The sequence below is a fragment of the Chrysochloris asiatica genome, unplaced genomic scaffold (assembly GCF_000296735.1).
Source record: "Chrysochloris asiatica unplaced genomic scaffold, ChrAsi1.0 scaffold00009, whole genome shotgun sequence".
Taxonomy (NCBI): Eukaryota; Metazoa; Chordata; class Mammalia; order Afrosoricida; family Chrysochloridae; genus Chrysochloris; species Chrysochloris asiatica.
Genome location: NW_006408527.1, coordinates 81,214 through 90,111, shown reverse-complemented (window position 1 = coordinate 90,111; position 8,898 = coordinate 81,214).

Below are 8,898 nucleotides of genomic sequence, written 5' to 3'. Positions count from 1 at the left end.
TGCGTCAGAACCAACTCAAAGCTACTTAACAACAACAATTGGATATTAATATGGGAGTGGTTCTATAAGTGTGTTTGCAGTCCATTAGATGCACTCACTATTACACCCAAAGCTCTCTTTGTTTTCTCCTATCTGGGATATCTCATCCTAGGTGAGACATATTCTAAACACAGTGTATTCCTAGGTTTCCATTTTTATCTTAAAATGAAGAACTGGTTTGGGAAACTACTAGCTGTTTGTGACCGTATTGTTTATAAGTTAACATAAAAAAAAAAAAAAAGTTTAGAAATGAAAGAGAGTAGTTTTATGGTGGTTCTTGTTAGTAAGACAGTCAAAAAAACAAAATAAATTGTTAGGTTTTCTTTCATTTCTCTACCATGAGAGACCCAGAAACTGTAGCTCTTTTATTTATCAGTTTTATCAGTTATAAACAGGTGCTTCTGTAGAAACTTTATGTTTAAACTTTTGTCAAAATATCCTATTCTGTACATGTTGAGTATCACTTTCTTTTGTCTTAATTAAAAGCAAATTACAATGTGGAAGGAGACCCAAGAATCTGGGAAAACATGCTCGGCAATATATAACATGAATGTGACAAATATATTATTCAAGCCAGTTACAGAACATGTGATTAATCTGCTTTCAAAGAAATTATATGTTGACTGTGTGTCTTTATGCCTTGTGAATATAAGCACTAACTAACTTTTTTCAATTGTGTATATCTGTTTTCTGGACATTCTGGTAAGAAACCTTACAAGTCCTGCTTTGTAGTAAGAATTCAAACTCAAAATAGACAATCTAAGATTAGTAACTGTGCTCCACATTTAGTGAGTCTGCCTCTTAAGTTGCAAAGGCAGACAATAGATTGGCATGTCCCTCATCTTTTGCAATTCAGTCCTATCAATCTTTAGAGCACATCTCCTAAATGATTTGGGCACCAATAATTCTACCACCCTTAAAGTTGTTGAAAAATAAATCTGTGGGGGGGCGGGGAATAACAGAAAAAGTTAAAGTTTACAAGGAGAAAGTTAGTAGCACTGTGCTATTTTTTTTTAATGCATGCATCAGTTAACTATTCCTGAAGAACAAACCATCCCAAAATATAGTGGTACAAACCAACAAACATTACATTATCTTTTACATGAGGGTAAATGGTATGGTGCTGTCGATTAATGCACTGGACTGCAAAGTCTCTTTGAACTGCAAGGTCAGCAGTTCAAGCTCACCAACTGCTCCTCGGAAACCCTATACAGGGTCGTTATGGGTCAGCACCAACTCAATGGCACTTGACAACAAAAACAACAAGTAAAAAGTAATTGCTACTAGGGTTCCAGATCATACACGCATGAGTTCATTGCAAACAAAACATGCTTAGACAGGTCTCTGCTACCAGAGTATACCTGCAAACAATTTATTTCAGTAATACACATGTCTTACCATAACTTCAAAAACAAGAGCCAATCAAAACAGTCATTTCTGAGGGGATTGCTGGGCCAGTTGAATCCAAGGCAGAGAGATCAGCTCAGAAATTTATAGCAGTTATTTTTTTTTTTGGATTCTAAAGGGGTAATCTTGATAGATTTTCTCAAAGGACACCGTATGATCATAGGAGCTTATTAGGCAGATGTTTTAAGAAAATTGAAAGCTATATTGTTGGGAATGAAGCCTGGAATGTCACGCTGAAGAATTTTTTCCATCTTGGCAATGCACCTGCTCAGTCACAAGGACTCTTCTAGAACAACTACATCGGGAATCCTTACATTATCCACTCTACAATCCTGATCTTGCCCCTTCAGATTTCTTTATATTTCCCAAAGAACGTTTAAAAGGAACATAAATTGAGTCCCTCGAGGATGCATGCCAAAACTGCCATTTTGACATGGTTTCAATCAAAGAGGGCAGTTGTTGCTGTTGTTAAGTGCCGTCGAGTCAGTTCCAACCCATAGTGACCTGTAATGGGTTTCCAAGGAGCAGCTGGTGAACTGGAAGCACCGACCTTGCAGTTCAAAGTGACTTTGCAGTCCAGCATATAAACCCACAGCGATTAGAGAGACAAAAACACAACTTTCAAAAGGAAGCTATGGAGATTATGTCGAAAAAGAATAGCTTCACATTTTGATATTTTGTTTAATAAGCATTTCTATGGTTTTGTAGCACTATTTTTTGACTTACCATAGTCCTCTCATGTCTATGGATTCACTACGTAGTTTTTTTTTTCTGGGGCTGGATGGTCTCATTTGCCCTTATTCGCTTATATAGCAGCTGGCTTGATAGAAACAGGGCTGAAACATCGTGACTCCCCTGAGCTCATTTTAATGGTACTAGAAAAATTCTCAGGAACAAAAGATGGGAGGCATAATGTAGAAGTCGTTTTCAAACCCCTGCTTGTCTCATGTTCCATTGGGTAAATAAGTCCTATGCCCAATTCAAGGGGCCAGATCCAAGGGCTGGGCAATTGTCTCTACTATTAAGAGAAATTATGGCAAAGACACATTGTAAAGTGACAGTACGTACAGGAATAGAAGAAATTTGTAGCTATTTTGCAATGTGCCACTGAAAGTTGAGGTTGTTTTTTTAGTGGTGTAGGTATCACAATACCCTGAATCAGAATTTTATTGTTCTAAGGAAGTCAAGATAATGGTCTTAGTTAGATAACTGACAGAGGTTCCTACCTTATTCTGGAGAAGCTAAACTTTGTTTTTGAAGGAATATCCCAGATCCTTGGATTGACTATTAAAATTGACTAACCTCTCACATAACAGTGAAGGTACAATATAAAATTGAAAACCAACATCAAGGAAATAAAACTGGCATGGGGGAGGCATCTGACCTGTAACTTCACAAGTTGGGAGGAGGAGAATCAGCATCAATCAAAGACTTATGACCTCCTGAGGCGGAGGTCAGACATGACTCCACACTCTGATCTTTTTACCAATTCTAACACCAACTGTCCTACACATGGCACTTTTTACTTCTTGACTGTTGTTGTTGTATGCTGACTCATAGTGACCCTATATAGGGTTTCCAAAGAAAGGCTGGTGGCTTTGAACTGCCATGCTTATGGTTAGCAGTACAGTGCTTATCCTACATCGTCACAGGAAGACTCTATCATTTCATAATTCATTATAAAGGCCACCCAGAACTCACAGCCAATAGTTACAATTATGAGATTTATTAGGGCAGTAATGGGTTAAATTTAGAATCAGAAATGTCTTGGGATACAGTTCTTTGAATACGACAGCCACAGGCACATTCAGAACTTAGACTTCTAATACCTGCTCTGGCAAGTGTTACAGAGTTGTTTTACTTCTGCTGATAAATGGCCAAAGGCATTACACTGAACTCTAATTCTGTGCATCAGCAAATCTAGCTCCTTTATCCCCTCTCCACACCGCCCCCACACCCTTTAAAGTGCCCCAAGGCACCCCATTTAGTCAGTAAAGGTCCTACCCAAAGGCACTCCATTTTCTTGCCCCTTGGCCCAGGAAGCTTAACACTCTATCTTCCACTCTTGGTGCTATTGTCTTTGCTGCCACTGTTTCTCTGTTTTTGCTTCTTGCTATCACTCATAATCTCTGGTCTCGCAGCCCTTCTGGAATGAGGAGTTTCTGTGCGAGGATCTCAGATCATGCTCCACTCTGGTTCTTCTTGCCTGATGGTAGTGAGTTTCTCCTTTTTCACCTCTTGATGGTGGTGGTAGTTGCGGTGGTGTGGCAAAGCTAAGCAATTAGGTTTCCTTTCTGGCTGTGAACCTTAAGGTCAGCAGTTGGAAGCTACCAGCTGTTCCGCAGGAGAAAGATGAGGATTTCTGCTCTCATAAAGATTTATAGCCTTGGAAACCCTGTACAGGGTCCCTATGAATCAGAACCAACTCTGGGGCACATCACCACCACCACCACCACACCTTAGTTTCTTGGTTCTACCCCACAAGGCTACCTATCACTTTTATATTGTTAACAAGATATGTAGTCCCCTAGGTGGGCCTCAAGTACCTTACATTTACATAACAAACCCAGTCAATTGGTGGAGTTACAAAAAGTATGGCTGGAAAGTTCCTATCAAGTAATTCACCCTACTGCAATACTAGTAAATATAAAAATAAGGTCATACACTACAAATTCAAAAGATTACATATGCAAGAAAATACTATGGATAATTTGCGAGAAGTTGAATACTTAGACAAACTGGACAAATTCCTAAATGATATTTGTAATCTAAATGGATGAAGAAGGAAATAGAGCTCAAAACAACCCAAACAGCCATCAACAGTGGCATGCATAAGTAACTGATGGTGTGTTCATAGAGTGAATTCTTCCAACACAATGAGCAAAATGATCTAATGATATATGCATAAGTATATCTTGAATAAATTCCATAGACATGATGGTACATGAAAGTCCGACACTAAGAGTATACTATATGAATTGATTCTATTTATAGAAGGTTCAAACATAGGCTAAACTATGTATTGTGATAGAAGCAGAATAGTAGTAAACTTGAAGGTGAAGGATCAAATAGCAGTGGGTTCCATGAAGCTTCAGGAATATTTTTTAATTATAATGTGGGTGGCGGCTACACTGTTGGATATTGTTATTTTTGTTCAGTGCCATCAAGTCAATTCCTATATAGGGTTTCTGAGAAACAGCTGGTGGATTTGAACCACCAACCTTGCCTCTAATCCAATATGTTGCATACGTATTCTTAAAAACCATCAGGCCATATATTTAAGATTAGTGCACTCACATACATCCAAATTCCTTAGTGAAAAAAAAAAGGAAACGCATGAAGAATATTATTGACTAGTGAAGTTATCTACAGTTATATTTCTTTCTCCAAGGAAACATCTGGCCCAGGAGGTTATGTAAATTAGTTAGTTATACAACACATTCTGGGAACACTGTTATTCCAATTTGTGTAAAACTTTTTTGCAAATGGAATAGGCAAAATTATTCCTCTATTTCATTTATGAGACTAGTACAACCTTGATAATAAAAATAGGAGAATATGAGAAAGAAAATGACTGGTCCATCTTACTTACAAATGTAAATACAAAACATTTCTCTAAATAAAATATAAGCAAATTGAATCCAGAAAAGTATAAAACAATTAAATCTCCTGACCAAGTTGGATTTATTCCAGAAATGCAAACTTGGCTTTAATTGGAATATATATTAATGTAATTAATTATAAAACACAGATGAAAGTAGAAAATCCATATGATTATCTCAGATATATATATTGTTTTGAAATATTCACCACTTATTTAGGACGAAAATACTTAATAAACTAGAAAAAGAAGAAAATGTCCTTAAATTGATATGTCATTTTAAAAAATAGCTAACATTATAAATAATTATAATAGGCATTATAATAATCAATATTTTTCTTTAAACCAGAAATACGACAGGGACACCTACTTAAACCGCTTTTATCCAATTTTAAAGCATAAGAAAATAATTGTTCAAAAGTGATACAGCGCTCTAAATAAAACAATCTAAAGACAAATATTTGAACTAGGCATTTGAAGAGAAGATGCACATCTGATTATGTTGTTTTATCTGTCTTTATTTTTTCCAGGTACATATTTCTGGTTATTGAGTTAGGGATGACCATGTAAGTAACTGGAGCTAATGAAGTGTGAGAAGTGCAGGCACTTTCGTCAGGCGGAAGTTATAATTACCATGTGCAATTTTCTATCTTTTTTTCACTCTGGTATAACAAGTGGTGACTGCCCTGTCAGCCTGTTTTGTAGACTGAAAACACATGGATCATAGTTTCCCTTGCTGACTCCTTTTGGCCACATAGCAAACACAAAATAAACTTTGATTGTACTACAGAATAGAAATTAGAGGGGTTTTTTTTGTTGTTATTGCTATTGCAAAATAACCTAGAATATCCTGCGTGATGCAAAGATCATAGATAAAACCCAATTGCAAATCTCTATCCCATTTAGAATGTAGAATAAACAATTTTGAAAATGTAATTAAGCAAAAAAAATTTATTTTTTGCAAGATTGTAATTGGATCAAGTTTTCGCATTATAATCTATGTGGTGGGACAGTGGCAAGCAAAATGAAAGGTGAATTATTCAAATCCACCAGCCACTCCATATGAGAATGATATGACAACCTGTTTCCATAAAGATTTATAGCCTTGGATACCCAATGTGGCAGTTCTACCCTCTTCTTTCTTATAGCACTGCTACAAATCATAGCCAACTTGATGGCAGTGGGTTTGGTTTCTAGTATGAAAATCTATTAATCCAATGCAATTGTGCAAAAGCCACAACAGGCTCATTGATGGAAATAGACAATATTACTCTAAAATGTATAATGAAAAACTAATCGAAAGTTTTTTGTTGTTGTTAGGTGCCATTGAGTTGGTACCGACTCAGAACAACCCTATGCACAGCAGAACAAAACAGTACCCAGTCCTGGGCCAACCTCACAATTGTTGCCATGCTTCATTCAGCCCAGTGATGCTGCCACTTGGCCAATCCATCTCACTGAGGGTCTTCCTCTTTTTCTCTGACCCTCACCTTACCAAACACAATATCTGTCTCCAACGACTGGTCCCTTCTGACAATTGTCCGAAGTATGAGAGACAAAGTTTGGCCATCTTGGCCTCCAAGGGGCACTCTGGCTGCACTTCTTCCACCATAGATCTGTTAGTTCTTTTGGCAGCCCATGACACTTTTCAATATTCTCCTCCAACACCATAACTCAAAGGCTTCAATTCTTCTATGGTCTTCCTTATTCACTGTCCAGCTTTCACATACACATGAGGTGATTGAAAATACCATGGTTTGGGTCAGGCGCACCTTAGTCATCTTTGCTGACATCTTTGCTCTTCAACAATTAAAAAAGATCTTGTGCAACAGATTTTCCTAATGCAATACATCATTTGATTTCTTGACTGCTGCTTCCATGAGTGTTGATTGTTGATCCAAGAAGAAAAAAGTAGTCAAAGCATTTATATTATGCAGAGAGACTTTCGGTTCGGGGCTGCAGCCAGGGAAGTCAGGTAGGGAATGCTCCGGCGAGAAGGGAGGGTGATCTCATGAAGGAAGCGTTTATATTAGCAATCCCACAGCTTTCGAATTATCATAAGATCTAAGAGTTCAGTTTCCCGAACTCGCATTTTGGGAAAAATCATGCTATTAAGGCAAATATGGCATCTTAATACTCTTGAGGCAGGACCGCTTCAGCGACTATTCCGCCCCGGCAGAGTTTTGAGGGCAGGGCTAAAGCCGGCCAGTTCCAGCAAAAACAAAACAAAACAAAACAAAACACAGTAACAGAGCCACAGGGAACTACACATCCCTCCCTGTCCCAGCTTGAGATCTCAGCTCAGACACCAGGCAGGACAGTTTACCCAAGGCACAGAGAAAGGGAGCCAGGTGGCGACTTTTGCCATCATCCGCCTGCTAGCCCAAATCTGAAGCCCTTGAAACTTCCAGCTATTGTTCTAGCAAGTTGTGGCTACTCCTGGAGACCAGTCTGGCGGCAATAGGATCAATAGAAAGCAACCTATAAACCCGCAGCAAAATAGGATTCAACCAGTTCAAGATTTGCACTGTACACATGCAAATAACCACAAACAGATGCAGTGCATCTGAGCCTGGTGGAACACAGCCCAGGGAGCAGATTAGAATCAACCTTGCAACCCGCAGCTGGGCTGCTGCCTGAGTTCGCTTGGCAGGACAAACACAAGACAATCTTTAAAACCTCAAGAGAACAGCTCACAACCATCTCAAGATTGGCGCAGAGCACATGCAGATAACTGACATTCAGAGACCAAAATAATGGGTCAATCTTTCTCCCACTAACTCCCCAATATGTATTTGCCCACCTATAAGGCAGTGGCTAAAGGAGAGGCCTGAAAGATGGGTCGCCCCCACCCCTGCTGGAGGCTTCTATCTGCACACACATGGATGGTGTAGCACCAAAAAGTTGACCAAAGCCACATCTCTGCTCCAAAGTGGTGATTTTTGCCTATGTGTTTATATTACTTGTGCTTTTGGCCCTTTTGAGCACACATTTTTCCTGGAGGTGAGAGCTTTTCCTCCCTACACCACCTAAGAAGAGACAGGAATTGTGGCCATATAACCAAGCTATAAGCATACACCATAATACTCCACCACTGAGGCAAGACCTAACAACACCTACTATGCATTACAGGCGATAAGGGAAGTCTATCTCCTGTTCATATTAATAATAATAATAATAACTATGACCAATAAGAAACAACCAACATTATCGAAACACGTCCAAAAACAGAAGAGAGCAGCTGATGCAAATGATCTGGAGACAAACAAAGGCTTTATAGAGGAGGAGGAGCAGGTTCTGGATATGCCTGAGAGGGAATTCAGAAGAATGATATGGAAACAAATTCAAATACTCCGAAAAGGGGTCAAGGAAAATAAGAAAGAAATAAGGAAAGTACTGCAGGAATGATCAAATAGGATTGACACAGCATTGGAAACAATTCAAAACCTGCGAAAAGATGTCCAGGTGATCAATAATAAGATATCAGAAATGGACAATTGGTTGAAAGGGGAAAGGAACAGACTAGAAGAGATGGAAGCCAGAACTAGCAAACTGGAAGACAAATCTCTCAATACTGCTAAGATAGAAGAGCAAGCAGCTAAAAATATAAAACAATCTGAAGAGAGTGTAAGATTCATTCTGGATAACATGAAGAGGAATAATGTAAGAATCATTGGCCTTCTAGAACAAGAAGAATCAGAGAAGTCCACAGAGGAGATAGCTGAAGAGCTTCTAGAAGAAAATTCCCTTAACATCATAAAAGATGAGAAGATAAAAATTCAAGAAGCCCAATGTACCCCAGGAAGGATAGATCCCAAAAGAAAGTCTCCAAGACATATAATAATCAAGCT